General features: G+C 42.4%; 2 long non-coding RNA genes across 2 annotated transcripts in view; both read right to left on the bottom strand.

The window, feature by feature from the left end:
• The window catches only part of LOC138207016 (uncharacterized), a 109,173-nt gene extending 102,796 nt beyond the window's left edge, over positions 1-6,377 (bottom strand). The window contains exons 1-2 of the long non-coding RNA XR_011178988.1: positions 6,301-6,377; positions 5,337-5,457 (exon numbers count right to left, since the gene is read on the bottom strand). This is a non-coding gene — a long non-coding RNA (uncharacterized lncRNA). The remainder of the gene's footprint in view (positions 1-5,336; positions 5,458-6,300) is intronic.
• A 5,107-nt stretch (positions 6,378-11,484) lies between these two features.
• Positions 11,485-19,939, bottom strand: part of LOC138207017 (uncharacterized) — a 107,130-nt gene continuing 98,675 nt past the window's right edge. The window contains exon 3 of the long non-coding RNA XR_011178989.1: positions 11,485-11,548. This is a non-coding gene — a long non-coding RNA (uncharacterized lncRNA). The remainder of the gene's footprint in view (positions 11,549-19,939) is intronic.

Below are 19,939 nucleotides of genomic sequence, written 5' to 3'. Positions count from 1 at the left end.
CTGCAGCTATACAGTTTGTGTTGGTCGTACGTACAGATGCATATTCTGGATGTGAAGACACACAGACATGCAGTGTACAGCATATATACAGAGGTATAAACTAACACTGCTGCTTGACGGATAATAACAGGATGTTATTTCCCTTCACCAGACAACATGATGATTGGTGACATGTGGACTGAACAAGGAGAAGGGAGGGGAACAAAAAGCAAAACCCTAAATATACAACCTTCCTGACAGGTAACTGAATATCACTGTTGTCATATAGAAACCAAAACTATGGAACATTTTTAGATTCATTTTAAGGGGTCTCCCAACTAAAATGGCCATGTTTATGTCAGAGGATGCTTCACCTCACAACAATATAACACAACAACCGCAATAATTGCAGTTGCAAGGTTTTGGTCCACGAGTCCCACGCCTTAAACCACGTAGCCTGATTACCAGACAATCTTTCCTCAGATGTTTCTGTCTCGAGACTAGTGTGTCAAGGGCCTGCTGATTACTGTACACAAATACAGGGCTAATATCGTCTGTCAATGGCAAACAACAGGATGTGTGCACTGCAATCTATGGCTTGTTCTGCGAGTGTGAGTGTGAGTGTGTGTGTGCATGTGCGTGCGCACACTTTGCTCCGACTCGTCTTCAGAAATCTGTGTTTTGATTGCAGAAAGTAACTGCATGTACGCCTCTTTAAAAAGACGACTGCGCTCTCTCCTCCCCATTTGCCGCCACTCCTGCGAATGGTTATTATTATCGTCATCAGCGGAGAACGGTGAAATCAGGGCCCTGACAAGCAATCTCTTCTCTAACTCAATCTCTCCCTCCACTGCGAGAAATATCCATCTCTGAAAGTTATTCATTCCAGTGTTAGGTTTCAGTCAAGTTTTTCCAACAACAAATTTGTTAAACACAAGAAAATGTGAAAGCCTATAAAGTAAGAAAAAACACCACAAATGTCCCTTTTTCCCAATTATTTACACTTGATCAAATACTGCACTGAATACTGAATACAATCTGCCTTTTTTTCAAGATATTACTGCACAAACAACCCATAAATCTGCTGTATTTATCCTGACAATTAAATCTGCAGCAATAATATGGCACAAATTGTCACTTGACTGAAGAAAAATTGGATTTACAGACTGATCATAAACATAAATGACTTCTCGGCCTGACATTTTTTGCAGCGTATCTCCTTCTCTCCTCCTCTCCATCCAGTCAGCGCACTTGTGTGCATCCTACAGTCGTATTGACAAGAAGAGGCTTACAACTGGCACACACAAGACCCACTACAGGCTTAATAGTGTTTCAAGTGTTTTCTCCCGGACTCGTGTCGAACCTCCCAACTGAATAACAGCCCAGAGTCGACGTGAAGGGTCTGAAGAAGTGGAGACGGCAGCAAGTTTGAAACCACATGCAGCTCTCCTCTCCATCCGGAGAACGCCACAGAAAATCAGTGGATCTGTCAAAATTTGTGTGTTTTCTTTTGCAGAAATGCTCGTGTGGCCGAGGTCATCGCTGCTTTTAGTCAGCGATGATAATAATAATAATGATGATCATGGCGCTGCTGCTATTGATGATCAGGAGGAATTGATACAGATTCTTCTATTGAAGGAGGAAATTAAATGGCAAATTAAATGACCCACGGGTCCACAATAACCCCATTCAGAGGCCAGTGAGTCATGATTGCAGATTTTTCTGTCTGCCAGTGAGTCAGGTGGCTCGTCTGTCTGTTTTCAGGACAGAGGTGAAAAGCTACAGTTGAGCTCTTTCTGAGGCTTAGCACCAATAATCCAACCCACAATTCTCCTCTCGTTCTGAACCCAGAGAGAGGATGAAAGATTTAGACTTTCACCCTTGGTCTCTGAAGTCTTGCTCTGTCTGTCTTTTTTCATTCCTCTCCTGCTCCCTTCCCTCCTCACTCTCCTCTCCATCTCTGTTTGTCTCTCGTTATCCTTCACCCCCGTGACTCAGAACAGAAACAGATCTTGTGATGATTATTTCACAAGCATGCTGATATCATCTTTGTGGGTTTTCTCGCCTGTTCTCATCTACGAAAAGGTTTACAAATCACTCAACACTGAGCTGCCTCATCTTTCTTACCTTGAAGCCTATTGAAGAACTATTAGTAGACTTTCAATATGGATCACATTCAATACCAACAGAAAAATACAGTGCAGTATTGTCTGCAAAGGTCCAGTTGTTACATGTGAGATTCTCTCATTCTTTGGAAATATAGTTCTGGGGTGAAGATCCGTCTTTTCCTTAATTTGCTCACAGGCAAAACAAAAAAAGTATTTTGTCCTCACTTACTGATCTGAATTAATTAATTCATGCATATTTCAAATTGTCAAATTCAAGATATGCTGAAAAGTGTCTTCATATAAGACTGAAAACATTCACAGCACAGACTGGGAAGAAGTTAAACTCATCACCAAGAATCACCAGATGAAGTTGGTCATTTACCTTATATGATATGATATGATATGATATGATATGATATATGAAAACTGAGCAACATTTATCCTTACATGAAGACCATAAGACGTGTCTGAAAGCTCTATAAAAAACATCAAAGTTTCCAGGGTGAAGAATGACCCTTCAAGGTCACATCTTTAAAGATAATGTAAACTACAGAAACTGATGAGACGAACATTTGTTCAACAACATTTTCAATAATTTCTGTGGTTGTTTCCGATCGAAAGTCCACTTCTTACTTCATATCAAGTTAGAATAATTATTATCGTAGTGATGCAAATAAAAGGAGATCGACTCCAGCAGTAATGGTGGCTGGCATTTAGTTAAGAATAAGGCATTAATATAAGGCACCAGGGATTACCCTGCTGTCACACTAGGGAAAATGAAGATATGTAAATATTTACAGGCAAACATGGTTTATATGTTTAACTACTCTAAATACTGCCAGTTAAAAATCCTCATCAATGATGCAATATTTTTTGTGTTTTGTACAAAAAAGGTACTATTGTTCACATCTAATGACGATTCAAATATCAGACTATGATGACGACTGCTGGGCAACCTTAATTACACTGCAAGCACGGACATTCATTCCTAAAATGAGGTTTTGCGTTATATGGGATAAAAGCAGAGATGGTAAAAGATACAAAGGTTTGAAGAAAATCAGCTGAATGAAATATATAAAACACCTTTAATCCTTGATGGTACTTCCTCCTCCTACCTACAGTTTGTAATCTTTCTATATTCTTAACTCATTTGGCAGTTGCCCCTCGACTGGCATCTAAAGGCTTTGATGTAGTCAATAGACACCAGGGGAGCACCGTGGTAACCTGTGTTTGAGAAGTCTGTGGGCTGCCCTCTTTACATCCTCTCTCTCTTTCCCTATCCTTTTTGTGTCTGTCCGTCTCTCTCTGCCAGTTAATGAGCCATGCAGGACTGCCATCATTCTGTGTAGTCATGTAGAGAGTCGGAGAGAGGAGAGAAAAGGGAAGAAGAAGAAGATGAAGGAAAAAAAAAAAAAAAGAGCTGGAGAGGCAGAAAACAGGTGAGACAGTGAGAGAAGAGAGTGGGGACATGATGTTTTCCCTCACCTCCTCCCTAATCAGGCCCGTCTCCCTACCAAACGCCACACGGCAATTAGACCTGACAGTACTCCGACTCCCACAATCCCACCAGGACTTCACGTTCAAACACTCGTATAAACACGAGGAGGGGAAATGCCTGAAAACCGGCACAATTTCAAGAAAACAGAGCTCCTGATAGCAGAGATGCAAACACCGAGGTAAAAATCGCAAAACTATAAAGACAGAGAGAATAAAAAAAAAAAATCTTGGTGTCCCGTTGCGCACGGCCAGATGTTATGCGGGGAAGTGGTCATGACTGTGTGGGGCGTGCACAAGCATTCTGCAATCCCCAGAGGATGCCTTTGGAATAGTAGGATGATAACAAATACAATGGAGCTCGCTTGTATGAACAGTGAGCTAATTGGGATAATTAGTTTGTTACCTCGCTCGTTATTGCATTTTAATGTGGATTCCACATGATGAGGAGGGGAGGAGGGCGATGCTCTATGTATGTTTGTGCCTCTATGTTTTATCCACATGGCCTGCGTGCATTTAGACGTTTATGTCTCAGGCAATTAGTTCACACTCGTAGCCACGATAGCTTGCATCGAGTGAGCAGGTAAGCAGTACAGGAACTATTCACGCTATACACAGTACAGTAAATACTCACAATATTACAGATCATTAATCTGCTATTTTGTAAAGTAATTCGCCTTTTTGGTGCAAGAATATCTACTACTTTGTCAGTTACTGATTTCGTACCTTTTCCAGCGTGTCTGTCAACAACTTCCACAGAAGGGACATAAACTTGTTGCATTCAGCTCGGGGTTAAATGTGTAGGCGAGGAAAGCGATAGCGATGGTAAGAAGGAGAGAGAACATTTCGGTAGTCGCTTTATTTCTGTCAAAATGCAACATGTGTTGAGGCAGAATTGAAATATGGACAACTGACTAAGAGATTAGTCTCCTCTATGATCGATTAATGCCTTTATGATGTGACACATCAGAGGAAAATTTGGGGTTTTGAAAGACGTCCTTGCTCTTTAATTCTGACAGAAATGAGATCTGAACATAGTTTTTTGAAAAAGATGTTTCTGATAGCTGAAAAAAAATTCAATGTGACATTGTCTGCATTTGGATCGTTAACTATTTCAACAAACAAGAAAATGGATTCATCAATTCCTTGTGTTTTCGAGTAGATTGTTCCTTGATGGTACATATTGATTGTGGAAGAAATAAAGTACAAAGTGCTGTGGTTACCGGGCAGTTTTCTCTCTGTTCACCCACATTTGTGCAGCAGAAGCTGCATATGTGCCACATGCATGAAACGGATGGCAGGCTGAATAAAATTAAGTGCAGAGAGAAGAGCCTGTGTCTGGTTGATGATAGCAAAGATATGTGTGTCACCACTGAAGCTCCCTATCTCCCTCTTGAAGAAGCCATTTCAACCGCACACATCAATAGCCAACTCTCTAGAGCAAAGCACAGCAATAATTCCAGATAAATCATTCCCTCACTGAGCCACTTGCTGCGTTCAAACGCACCCGTGACCTTCAGCTCTGCCTCTTTCTACATCATATAGCCTGGGAATATAAAAGCTTATTAGCTCAGAACATTGTTGATACGTTTGTTCGAAGGCAATGCACTAATGAGGCGTTGCAGGATGCGGGCAGCCGCCGACTTTCCTTTTGGAGATATTTTTTCCCCGCCAGAGGAGCATAATACACTGCTAATGGCATCTCCTTCACAAATGGGCAAATAAAAAGAGAGATGAAGTACAATATAGCTTTACCATATCAAAGGAGTGGCATCCACGGATTGTGCAGCTGTCTGTTGGCATGTTTGATGGGTGAGCAGGAGGGTGGACTTCTATAGACACGCACGTGATGGACGTGAAGAGATAGTTACAGAAGCTGCCGGAGCGAAAAAGAGATAAACAGTGAATTGGATGGTGAATAAACACAGACAGAATAAACAGAGCAGAATTTCAAGAACAAGCTCGACCAGCAGACAAAATGACAGAGCGTTATAATAAATGTGAGCATGTTGCTGGAAGAAAGGCTAAAAAAACAACAACTCGGGGACATTATAGAAACAAATTTCAGAAGAATAAATGTGTCGTTATTTCAACTTTACATCCTTTTAGTCACGTTTACTGCACTCTACTGTGTCTTTGTGTCGTCTCAGCAGCAGCACCAGCAGATACTGACACACACGCTCACAATATACACAAGTTTACTGTGTAACATAAAGTGAAAAGGTGAAAATCCGATGACCAAACAATCTGTTTTTTCATTACATTATATATATTTAATATATGATGCTCATTTAATTTACAATCCGCTAAGGTTTTTGTCCTGCCTGCCTCTGTGAACCACGGGTGGGAAAAACCAAGTCATCGGGATTCATGGGGGAGTTCAGAGCTTTAATCAAACTAAATGGTTTCCATTTAACATGAATGACATTTTTTAATAGCACAAAGAAAAATAATATTGTAGATCAACCTGAGAACTAATCTGCATCCAACATGAATACCATCCTTTTACTTGTATATAATGCCAAGTGAGTCCATCCTACCCTCCTTTTGTATCTATTATCCGACCTTTGATTATTAGCTCATACAAACTTTAACATCATACCTGCCTCCTCAGCCTCCTATGACTAACAAGCAGCAGGACAGAAAATAAAGCATGTGCTTGACTTGCATAATCTTTTACAGTTTTAAAAACCTCCTGCAACCTCCACTAAACACTCACCTCAAGGTCGAGAAACTCTTTTAGATCTGCTTCGTGTACTGGTGACGTAAGATGTCCCAGGTTGCAGTTTTCTGTAAAGAAGCACATGTTCTGAAGTCAATCAAGTGAGCTATGCTAATCAACACTTTACCTACGCGGCACTTTCTGGGGACCAAAATCCTCGACACCAGAGGGAATTCACTCTGAGTGTTACAGTCTTTTCTGATCTCTAGCCTCCATTTGTAATTTGAAATCTCTCCCATCATACCCGGAGACATATGGAGAGGTTGCATCCTGAGCAATCCACAGACAAAACAGCGCTGCTTCTTTACACTACCCATTCAGTCTGTCACTCTCTTTTTACTTTCATGAATATTCCCGTCTAAGCCGCTTCCTTAACTACGACTTATTTTTGCCAACAGCCCCCAGAGGACCAGAGTGCTCGCCTCTCTGAGCGAGGAACCATGGGGGGACTCTCACTCAAGGGCTGCCTCCGAGGGGGAAACAATTTTTTACTTTATTCTGGCAGCGAGCGCTCAGTGGGGAAAAATGTCTAAAAGGCCGACATAATTAGAGGATGGAGTGAGAGGTATATACACACCCTGGTTTAGCAGTGAACTCAAAATAGTAAATCAGCTCAGGCTTGGACTTTATAATGCCACGCATGGATGGCAGCACCCGGAAACATGCTGCTCTGCTTATTGCTGGGATCCTTTGGGGTGACGTGGGGACACGGCAGGGAAAAGGGGCTCGACGAAAAGGAAAATAAACACTTCTTAATTGTTTCCCAAATGGTTTGCAATAGTGTTGTTCTCTCCAGTTGTTTTGTCAAGTCTTGCAAAAAACTGCAACAGCATCTAGAAGCCATCATAACCTACAATGATCACCTGGCACCAGAGATGTCTTTTCAGGAGGAGCCTTATTTTGATATAAAAATCCTCCTTTAATTCACTTTGTCTTGATGTTATGGCAAACAGCAATTAAACACATGCAAGACACGCTTCCTCCGTCTTATGGACAGAGTTCGGAGAAAGAAATCTGCAGTTAAGCCCAAACTGTGAAGCAAGGCATGAATTCCCTCAGTGACACACTTCTCCATCCCACCTCAAGCCCTCAGCAACACACAGACACTCGCACTCTCACAAGCACACACCTTGTACTGTCTTCAGCTATGCTCAATTATTAATGGATAAACAAAGAGCGGTGAACTATGATGGGCTGTCGGCAGATATTTTCCCCTCTCATATCTTCGAGGCCTAGGAAACGTACACGAGAGCTGGCGCTGTAAAGAGGGAGGAGAAGCTTAAGGTCAAACTCACTCACCGCTTGGGATGTTTGCATGCACACAAACACACACACAAACAAACCAGATGTGCATGCATGTATTCACAAAACAGATACAAACAAACAGAGAATCTGCAACGAGTCTAAAAATGTCAGGGGGAACTGCATGTGTGTGTGTGCGTAGAGGAAAGTGTGCGTGCGTCTCAGAGAAGTGGAGCAGATAGCTCATTTCCTCTACTGAGACGGTTAGCTGCCTTCTCTCTCGGGAGGTTGGCTACCCATGTGAAGAAGTGTGCGAATGTGCGTGTGTGTGCGTGTGCATGTAACAGACAACAGAGTCTCCCGGGTAAGTGAGGATGATGTAAGGGCAGTTCATCGACTTCGTGCAGCAGTAACGCTGCTTTTAAAAGGCAGGCTTTAAAGGTAAATAAAACAGGGATGATAGTTTAATTACATATTTAAATATTATATATGACAGTTCCAAAGACCACGACTGGAGACACGATGCAAACGAATTCCTACAGTGTCGTCTAACCAGGCTAGTTTTCTGTTTATCCTCATGGTTGTTTAGAAAATTTACAGGAAATGCTGGTTTGTTGATATCTGGGAAGTGACTCTAATGAGCCATGATGTCATTCTATCCTCTCTGTCAGCAGGACGGTGTCTGATTCAGCCGTCTGCCTCTCAGTGTGTTTGTCTGTCTGCCTTTCCTTCTGTTTCTTTTTCCTCCAATCGAATTTGTAAGGGAGGACGTTCACATGTTCTACTGACCAGAACAGATCTGTGTCTTTTTGTCCATTTGCTATAATTATGATATTGTCATAATAATGATGCCAGTGTGTACATGCTGGTTCAGGTCTTTCATTTTCCCCAATATATTTCCTGTCATAGTTTCCCTTTTTAACACACACAAAAAAGCATGATACATAATGCAAAAAAAAATGCAAAATGCATAAAATTATTCCCAGCATTTTGTCCATTACATTTGTGTGTCACGTGTTTTAAAATAAGTAATCAAATTAATCAAGTGCTGATAAAAACGGTCCAGCTTTACAGATGTATTTCAGCTGCCAGCATGGATGCACAACCTGTCTGAAGCTCACCAGCCAACATAAGCGGATCGCCAGGCTTCCACTGCTCAGTTTACACGCTAACACACACACATACACACGTATGTGTATCACATGCACATACCATGCACATGGAAAGAAAAACACTCAGAAAGTTCCCTTTCAGCTGTGCACACACAAATCCATCAAACTGTGGCACACATCTCTGACTTGTTAAGGTACTATTTGTCAGCTGCTCCTGGAGTGGCTGTGTGACTCCACCACTAATTGCCACTGGTGCTAAATTTAGTAAGGGAGATATGAGTCCTTTTGATCAGAAGCGCTGAATCTAAGAAAAAAAAAAAAATTGCACTCAGCCTCGCAGGCAAGTTTACCCGCCTCTCCTGCGCTCTCCCCCATCTTCCTGTCACTGGGGAATAGGTGAACTATTCCATATGTCAGCCTTGTCAATCAGCGGCAGAAATATGGGAAGTGCTCCCTCTCTCTTGCTTTCTCTCCCCCTTCTTTCTTTCTTTCTTTCTTTTTGTCTCTCTCTCTCTCTCTCTCTCTCTCTCTCCCACCGAAGATCCTGGGTAGATGTTGTTCGTCGCTCTGAGAATCCTGCCGGTGCACCGGGGCCTGTTTATTTATTTCCATGTCATCATGGGTGGTTTGGAACCTCAAGACAAGAAGGGAATATTAATCAAAACAATCTCAGCCAAGAATTTTAATTGTAATATTAATCAATCACTGGAAATGAGACGAGGCCTCGGCGACGCTCTGAGAAAACTTTTTTCACTGCCTATGTGGTGCACAACAAAGCTGAGGTTGGACTGATGCTTTTCATTAAGTGGAGGTTATTTTAAGGTGTTGATCAAACAGGGCATATTATTTTTCTACATCTCAAACATTGCAGCCTCTATTATATATAACAAGATCACTTATGACCTTTTTTGTTTTTTTCTGTCACATATCAAGAACACAAGTGCAGATGCTAAAAACACAGTGTGAGCAGCAGGTCGGGTCGATGCCAGGAACGTCGTCATCTCATCAAACGGCTGGTTTGCCGGCTATCCAGCCAGTGACACTAAGCAGTGTTGTCCGTTTGATGATTGATGGTTCAGGCGCTTCCATCATAACTCACAAACTTTAGCTGTTTGTTGGAAGTTTTGTCAGCAATCAAGGTTATGGCCGATCAACTTTATCTTCCACAAAAAGCTCCATTTTGTGCGAGCAGCGCCAATAAATATTCTGTTTTGATCTGCTTCAGTGACGTGATGCCGTTCAGAAGGCTCTTATTTTAATTAATACATTTTTCATAATGCGGGCGAATGGTTAATAAAGGGCTTTGTGGGGAGATTGATCTCTTTGAGAAGAACATCCATAAAGGACACAAATCCTACTAAAAGCACCGTCTAAACAAGACACATAAAGACCAAGGATCCGGAGTGAGTGTGCAGCAGCTTTTAAAAGTTCTCTTTGAATCAGGGTCGTTTGTTTTCTTCTCCCACTTGTTGTCTCTCCTTTTTACTACCTTATAGTCATAACAATTGGTACATATCTTTCAACCAACATTCACTGAAACAATAAGTTCGCCTTGGTTAAAGTTAAGTCAGTTTTCTGATCCTTTAAAAACTTTTCCTGCTCACACCAGGTTGTGGTTGAGGCTGAGTGTTCAAGTCACTGTTCTGAGTAAAAAAAAAAAAAAAAAAAAGCTTTTATTTTTTTGGGTCTACATCTGCATGGAGCAGATAACATCAGTATTAAAAACATCAGCATGACATGTGACTACATGTTTGTGGCAAACAGGTTAAAAATAAGTGCAGCAGCGCAACACACCAAAGACGTGGAAAAAAACAGCATAAAGAAAGACACGAATGATAGAAGACCTGCATCCGCGTGATTCTGACTACGGTCTACGAATTGTTATTAGGTGTAAAAAGTCACATCCTGTTTCCGACAACATATTTGAGGTGACCAGCGTCATGACAGTCAGCAGTTCCCGTCTCCCTCAGGTGGTTCTCGTTTGTCTGTTTCATTAGGATGAACGTAGGCCAAGACTAAACCACACACAGATGCATCAGCATACCACTTGGCAACAAGTACCACAATCTCTGGTGAATTACATGATAACAACTATCCTTTATTACAGGCAGCAACTTTGACTTTTAGTGTTCTTCAATGAATTTCCGGCAGAAAGGAAGGAGAAATGACAGGAATTAAAAAGCCTGCAGCAATTCAGGTGCTTTTGCAGGAAATTTCATCAATGTGTTACTTCAGTTAGTTTCACAGCGAATCATTCAAACAACAGAGGACAGATGTCTTGTTTGGCTTAATTTTTTTTTTTTTAAATGGCGGCCACTGTAAAAAAACAACAACAAAAAAAACATACGGTATTGAGAGCACGACAAAGAGAGACGTTTTCGACACTAGAGGACAAACTGCAAAGTCAGAAGAGAAAATAGCACAACAAATTTAAGATGCTGTAAGCTTGATGACAGAGATGCCTTACACCAACACAGCAAGGTAACTCCCTGAATTCAAACTGATAGCCTCGCGGAGCCGTATCTCGGCCCACCACACTGTGTCCATAAATCAATCTGCTAAAGGGGACAAAAAGTGTTATAGCTTCCTTGTAATCAATGGCAGGTTTACACCTGCAGTCCACATCCAGCGAGTCACACTATCACACTGCAAAACAAGCTGGTGTCACTACTTGTTATAATACAAATTTTGGTTAAAAGCCAATTAAACAGTTTCCCCCAGTATCTTAACTGCAGGTCCTGGAAGGAGGACCATACACAAGACACAAGGTACCACTTTATGACTGTAAGACCACAATAAAGTAATTCATATATAAAAACGTACCTGTAAGTGAAGTGTTGAATGAGAGTCCTCCTCATGCGACCGATTCTTTCTCAAAAATAGGCCAAAATCTGCAAACAGATTAAATTTAAATTAATGTCGCATGTTTTATGTTATGTTTTTAATTATATATATATTTATATATATAACATTACGTTATCCCAGTAAAACCTGCTGCAGATGTCTCAGAAACACTGAGCATTCTTGGAAAGACTAAACAAAACAAAATCCCAAAGTTTGTTTCTGGTGTTCAGTGTTTACAAATTACAGTTTATTGAATTGTGGGACTTTCTTGAAACAAGTTTTGTTTGTTTGTTCAGTTTTGGCAGCAAAAGAGCTCCCTAATAACACTTCCTATTTGCCTCTAAAACACTTTTCTGGTGCTTTTTTTAGTGACCGCTCGGTGTTTCCACGTCGTTTTTCCTTCGTCGTGACGCTCTTCCGCCAGCCTCTTGTGAACAACAAAGCACCGCAACACGCTCCTATTGTCTTGAATAACGTCCACGTTTAAGCAACCAAAACAACTTTATGTTCTCATTGTAGCTATAGCTTCAGCCAAGCGCAAGCTCAATGCTCAAGTTCTCACAGCCCTCAGCGCCCCCTACTGGCGACGTCGCTGCAATACTACTACCATTCAATATGAATAGCTGAAGATGCATTTTAAATAACCATGCCTCGTCACAAAATAATATCAATCCCGCCGACATGTTTAAAGATGTGTACAAAATACTCCACTTTGAGTAATGCTTTGTGTCTGATATGTTTTTTTTTTCTTCCACAAAACATGTAAAAATCCATAAAACGTAAATCTCTTCCATCTGACTCATCAGGGATTCCAGACTTTTCTCAATTTTATCTTTGCACCTCTGGCAGATCAGAGTTATGCAAAATGTTGTGATACAATTTGGTCAATGGAATAAATTTGTGTCGTGCAAAAGTTCAACAAAACTGAACTCTGTGAAAAGTCATCTCCATGAGCACATGCACCGATCGCACAGCTCTATGGAAAAGTCTGGATTTTAGTAACAGGAGTGTGTGTGAACCGCAGAGTGTATATAAAAGGATGTGAACCTGACAATCATCACATCGCACACATCTGTCCTACTACTCACAGCAATAACAGAAACGCAGAACCAACTAAATGAATCCATAAATGTAGGCATATTTCCAACAGCTGTGTTTAGTGTTTTCTTTCAAAGCCCAGCATCTCTCCGACACACCCACACATCCACAGACAACAACACACACCCAGAAACAGAGGGAGGAAGAGGAGAGAAGGATGAGACACTAAGAGCGATGATATCACAAATCACAGGGACAATCAAGACAGTGTCATCTCCAAGCTGTGGACGAACAGGCTGTTAGCAACAACATGAAGGGATGATAGAAATAATTTCCTGAAGGGTCTCCTGTTGTACGAGGCAAAGGATCTATTCTGCCCATAACTGGATGATAAAATGTTGCATGTGGATGAGATGTTGTAATAAGTATATGATGTCTATCATGTATGGTAACTTGCAGAGGGATGAAATGCTTAAAGAAGGACCGCTTTGATCCGCTTTCATGGAGTTGTATGGTAATACAAAATAGAATGAGGACATTGGACAATGAAAACAAGATACATACATTTATTAATTTGTTCAGCATGAAAGCACTGCCATCTTAGGAGTGTTTTCTTTTACATTTCCAATATATGACAAAATGCGCACTGCATCGCATCAGTTTTGAAGCAATAGAGTCGGCACACTACTGTGAAACCTGAATGTCCGGCCTAATGCAGTCCAGAATGCTTCACTTCAAATAGAAGATTCAGCTTTGAACCGATGGTGCGCATATGTGTGTCTGTGCGTCTTTGCATTTACCTCTTTGAGACGGGAAGACGAAGAGAAAGCAGGGCGGGCTGTGTGTGAGAGGATCTCTGTATTGACCTTGCTGCTGGCTATGACCCCCACCCCCACCCCCACCTCTACACAAACACACACATAGACACGCAAACGTGCACATTTACTCAGGCATCGGTTCATCCCAGGCACCGGACCGCCACCGCTGCCCTCTTCCTCGCTGTGTCTGTGGAAAAACCTACGCTTGACCTCGTCCCCATCGCCGCCTCCCAGCCCGGGACCCACTGACAGCTCACAGGCAAGCCGCCTTCAAAGGTGCAGTGCTTCAAACAGACACACACACACACACACACACACACACACACACACTACAGTGCTACTTCTTTTTAACCTTTATTTATCCAGGGGAAAGTCAAACTGAACTTTTTCCAGCAAACTTTGGCTTTACACCCTGCAACCGACTAAAATCCTCGTCCCTTGCACAGCTGGCGATGCCTTGCTCAGTGGCATCTCTGCAGGTTTGAACCAACAACCCTCCAGCCACGAGCCATTCCATTGCAAGCACAAGTTGCCTTGCTGCAGCAGAACAGCAGTGACTCATATAACAACACCAGGAAGGAAAACCAACGAGCTATGAAACATGCGCAGCCAGACACGCTCCCTGAAATGTATACAAACATGAGTCTGATTATTCTCTGCAGACAGATGATTTCATTCCTCGCTGAGAGAAGAGGGGCAGAGAGAGAGTAAATAAACTTGTTCAAAAGAAGTACGCAGAAGTGCAGCTGACTGCCACCACTGCTGGGGAAAGTTTCTGTCTGAGTAACAAATTACAAGACATAAAAAGTTTACCTTCCTGTACATTTTCATAAACATAAAAATGGTTTAGCTCTAGGATAATTCCTGCTGCTGTAAGTTAAGGTGGATTTAAAACAGAAGTGTATTTAGTTTCAGTCATGTGACACATTTCAGTTTTTTTTCTTTGGACATTTAGAAAGGACACGGGGTTAAATAAAACTTGTTCATTCACCAGATATAGCATTCATATTTTTAGGACTCTCCTCAGGCACACAATCTGTTGCTGTGTATCACTGCAGTGAGAGTGATGAAACACTTTGAGGGACCCAGAAATCTTCCACTGATGAAACCCTCCAAGAAGCCTCGAAATCCTCCGTTGACTTCTATCACGCCTGTGGATCTACCTGGCTGTCTGTTCTCATCAGCCGCAGCCTCGGCAGACTCGACTGCAGGGAGGGTTCAGCGCTAACACATGTCGGCCTAACTCTGCCTGTCACCATGAAATAACTGACACCGGCCCCGGCCGAGGCCGGCTGCAGAGAGGCCGCTGGAGAAAATAACCCGAGTTGCGGAGATGGGGGAGAGGAAAAATAACTCCCTGACTTGTCACAGAAAGTGTTTAACTCTGAGTGAAGGAAACATTGTTTGCCAGGAGTATGTGTGTGCTGTGTGTGTGCGTGTGTGTGTGTGTGTGTGTGTGTGTGTGTGTGTGTGTGTGTGTGTGTGCGTGTGTGCGTGTTATCTATGCATCTCATTCAGAACTACCGGCGGAGGCCCTGTATGAGCTCACATGGCAGAAGGATGTGGGTATGTTACAGACATCCGAGGCTCTGCAACCCTGAACTGGAATCGTACTGGGAGCGAGTGTACAGAGGCCCCCATCCTCATCAAAACAACACACCTCCGCCAGACAGAACAAATTACACCACCCGGCGCCCCCGCCCACCACCACCCCATCCCAAAAACAAGCTCGCATTACCTCTCCACCAGACTGTAGTGTGTACACACACTCTCAGGGCAATGGCTCTTCTGTTGGGAGAGATGTATAGGAGGAAGCGAGGGCCTGATTACTCATTTACTCCTATTTGTTTTCATCTGCCAGCCATACTTTATCATACAATCAAAGGCCCGACTCTTGCCACCTCCTTCCCCTCAAACCCTTCAACAGAATCAGACCAATTCATCTGCGTTACACTGATGGATGGACGCCCGCCGCTGACACGCCGCCTCTGGTTTTCAGAGGAGGAAACTTCCATGCCCGAAACAGAGTGGGCTTTGACTGCCTGTGCACACTGTTGTGGCTTTAAGCAAAGGTTTGCAAGAAGAAGGTTCACCCACAGCTGTAATGTAAAAAAATACACTGCAATGATTCATCCTTAACTGGAACAAGACAACAGCCTGGGTTATACTGGAGGCTTTGTAAGGCCGCGATGCTTATTGTGAAGACAAACTAACAGAGATAGATACAAGTCAAGGTCTGAAGATTTCTTTGACCTAAAAAGAAACTTTGACCTACTGATGGCGTTACAGGACATAAAAGGTCAGATTGTCAAAGTTAAGATTCAGAGAAAAAAAATCATATCTCTCCAAACTGTTATCCCAATACAGCACCGAAATCTGATATTTCACTGGACAAATAGGACAAACAGTCAGGAGATGAACAAACTCATTCGTTTTTGTGAGGAACATAAACGTTTGTTTGCTTTTGGTAGATGTCATCTTTGACCTACTGGGGATCAATAAAGTAGAAATGGTAGTCATCCTCCAGCCAAATATCACTCCAAATGTAACACACCCGTTTATGGCAAACCATCCAATAGTCCGTGTGATCGTTGAGCTAAAGAATTCATCCTTTCGTGGGCGACGTGCATGCACAAAATTTCATGAAAATCCTGCCAGTTGTTGCAGATATTCGACCCTTGATCAACACAGTGACTTACTACAAAATGCCACCCAAACAGCCCTGCCTGTTATGTGGCTAAAAAGCCGGATCAGCAGTTGTAATATAAAAAAATTAAGTGAAATAATTTATCCTTAATTGGAAAAAATGAGCCATAAACTAGGACAGCCGAAGTCTGTTTTGTTGTTGACATGTTTTTCTGTTGCTTCAATCAGATGCTGATATCAGTTAAAAATATGTGTATTGAAAGGAAAATGTTTTGTCTTTTTAAAGATGAATTGAATAAATAGTTTTTTAAATGGATAATCAACAGAAAAAGATTGCTATTTATTTTTAAAGAGCAGATAACAAAGTAAGAATTTCAAAGTGCTGCTTTGGGTTGTATTTTGAAGTATCAGGCACCAGTTCATTTGCAGTTAATTACATTTCCACCCAATGAATCTGATACAATAACTGTTTTCTTCCATTCACTGCTCTTACATCTTCTGCTTTTTGATGGTCTGATGGTGTTAAAAATATATCCTCTAACAAAATAACACCTTTTTGAATCTTCGGTCCAAACAGAAGCTGCGGCGGCGCTGAAATAACGTACAGCTGTACGGCAGATTGTCCTCGTGCCAAGTGTGAAATAATGTTCATTAAAAGTGACAAATACCTGATTTGTAAAGAAGGCATTGAAAGCAACATGTGCTGGAATGACATGTGGGATGTGGATGGTGAGAGTGAGACTTGTGAAAATGCAAAAGCTTTGTTTTGAAACCCAAGAAGTCAAAGTGAGAGGCAGATATCGCACAAATTCCTCCCCACATCTGCACACTTCCTGTGAAAGAAAAGAAGAGAAGCTTTACTTTTCAGTTTTCTGTCAGCATGGTGTGTTGAAAATCAAATCAACCTACAGCAAATCCAGGTGGTTTTCTAACACAGAACAATGGTGCACAATGACAGTGCAAGGAAGGGGGGTTAATGGGGGAGTTAATAGGGGCTCAGCAGTCAACCCGTCGGTTAAGCAGCCTATATTTACAATACATCACTGCATAATAACAGTTGTTTTGATATTCTGATGCATAAATATTTGTGCACATAGAAGCAAAAAGCTAAGAAAACTATATAATGGCCCAAAATGCCTGGCTTCAGATTATCATCCCAGCAACTGTTTCACGTTGTTCAACAAAGCCTGTAGAGGCTGGCAGGAAAAATGAACGATCTGATAGATTGTGGTATTAATCTAATAAATTTGAATAATACATTTGAGTCCAGTGTATTTTCAAAGCATGCTCGAGATTCAATTTGTATTACATGTGAGTAACATATTCATTCATCTTTTAATTACATATCATTACTAAGTCATTCTGATACCAATGGATTAACCACTGCAGAGTGTAACTAATTGCTAGACACACTTGCTACAAGTTAATCAAGAGTTTCTCTCTAAGGAATCGTTGTACTGTAATATAATATACAGGAATGTTCTATTCTGGAGTTGGCTACTTCCTCCTGCCTCCTCTCCGCCACATGTAATATTCATGACAGCGAGTTCTTCCCTAAAACCCCTCTCCTCTCCTCACCAGGTGGGAAAGCAAGCAGGCGTCTCCCAACAAAACCTCAGCCACTCTCGCTGCTTTTTATAGACTCTTCCTCTCACTCTCTCTTAACGGTTAAGCTGTCCCTGGGTTCCTCTTAGCTATTGTAATCCATACACAATACCCACACATTTAATGGGAGAGATGCCTGTAATAAAGCAGAGGGTGCATTTCGAAGGGAGCAATTTAGCCTTCAAACAATGTGCCAAGGTTTCCCTTCTTGGGACAATACGGCTGTTGGTTTTTTTCTTTGTCACACAGCAGAGTACAGGATATAGTCATTACAGTTTGGATGCAAAATGAAAAGAGCGGGAGTGAATCGCACACTGCCGTCCTAAGTTACTTTGCATTGAGTCTTTGTAAAAGTAAGCGTTTGTGCCTTGAGTGGAATGAATTTTCTGGATTGTGGGGCGGTGATAACCCAGCAGGGTGTCCTTTTAGTGAGCGCAACGTCCAGCTGCTTTCTCTCATCTCAGCTGGCTTTCAGGCTAAACGTGAAAACCCACCTGGGCTAACGGAGAGGCCCTCTCTGTTCCCTCCCTCGCCCTCTCCTCCGCCAGGACACACAATACCTTCCGCACTCTAACCTGTGGGGACAATGGACAATAAAAAGCAATCATTCTCACTTCACCAGCACAATTACTGTACAACTTAGCTCCCCCCGAGTTCTTCCAGAAAGTGAGAGTGGAAGAGTCATAAAAAAATAGTGACTTTTCTTTTCTGTCTTTTTTTATGGAAGCGAACATGGTGTCGACTTCTCTGGTGTTTGCTCCTCTTCCCTTCATTTCCCTTGGTGATAAGATACACAAGACTGAGCGCACCAGCACGGTGCATGCTGGGATAATGTGGCAGCGTGCTGCTAAGCACTTCCTGTCCACAGCAAGTGCAGGGGTGATAGTTGCAGTGTTTTCCTACAATTGGGAAGTCTTCTTCACTCCTCTCAGATAAACTCCAGAAACACAGAATCAAATGCGTCACACCTTTGCATTGACACATCCAGTTGTGCACCTTGCGATCCTTGCAGGACTGGCTGTACTGTATTAAAACCAGGCAGATATCCATCTGTCATTAATAATGACAAAGCCCACCACTAAATACATGTCCACTGTTAATTATCAGAGGCCGTGTCTGTTAAATATCAGATTCCTCCCTCTAAATAGTGGGCAGTTCTCCCTTGCAGTCTCATCTGTCACTGTAAATGTCATCACTTTATTCTCTCGTTGGCGACCGTGACAGGCCCCACTTTGAGCCCCGCTTTATCTCCTTTGCCTTCCATTCTCCCTGCTACAAAGATTCCCCTCTGTCCCTCCTTTTCTTTTTTCTTTTTTTTTTTCCACCACTCACTGCTGTATCCGCTTTCCACACGTGGCAAATGATTGCCCCGGTAAAGGTATTTTCTGTTTCAATCTTACATTTTCCCTAGGGAGCGCAAAAAAACCGGGGGGGGGGACAAGCTTTCTGCAGCTGGTTTCACTGAGAAAATTGTTCAGAATTGCCTCATTCCCGGGCAGATTAGCGAATGCATACAATCCCGGGCTAAGTGCTATTGTGCACTACAATTTGGCCATTATACTTTGTCTTTTCCATTTAGAGAACCCCTACCCAATTAAAGTAATACAGCCCTTCCAATACCTGCTCCCAATTAAATCTGGGCGGTATTACCTGCCTTGATAGAGCTGGCCATGGCTCCTCAACACTCACTTGCATTCATTAGGCCTATTCAACGTGACGGAGCTGATGACAACGATTCAAGTTGTTCTCCCTCCATCCCTCCCCCTTGCCACTCTCGTCTCTCTTGTTCTCCCCCTCTTCCGGACGGGCTCTCACTTTCTTTCGGTCTTTTTTTTATTCCCTGCCTTTTCTCTCTGTCACTCCTCTCAAGACTAGAAATGCCTGCCGCTCACTCGGAGGATTCAGAATTGGCTGGGGAATAGAGAAGAGGGAGGGTCAGTCTGTGACACTTTTTTTCTCTCTCTTTCCCCTCCCCCTACCCCCCCCTTTTCTCTTTCTTCGACATTTTCTCGCCTGCCCCTGGTTTTGTTTCCCAGGTAGCTAGGATTTTTTTTTTTTTCCAGTTCATTGTGCCTTTTTCAAATCCTTCGTCCATGCTGCTTGGTTGGCACCATTTTAAAGCCCCACCGTCACAAAGAAAGAGCTTGTCCAGGCCACTGACTCGATTGACAATTTCAGAGTGTTAAAAAAAATCCACAAAAGCCGGAGGCTTGGGGTGCTGCAGAAGTGGGGGGAGGCCGTCAGTATGACATGTCTGCTGTCCAAACCCATAACCACCAGGTGTTTGCAGCCTTTCAGGAAAGATCTGTCATATCCCACTGTTCCAATTGA

The sequence above is a fragment of the Embiotoca jacksoni genome, unplaced genomic scaffold (genome assembly GCF_022577435.1).
Source record: "Embiotoca jacksoni isolate LCO1_2020_lvr unplaced genomic scaffold, fEmbJac1.0.p SCAF_30, whole genome shotgun sequence".
Classification (NCBI taxonomy): domain Eukaryota; kingdom Metazoa; phylum Chordata; class Actinopteri; family Embiotocidae; genus Embiotoca; species Embiotoca jacksoni.
This window is presented reverse-complemented; position numbering and strand designations above follow the sequence as displayed.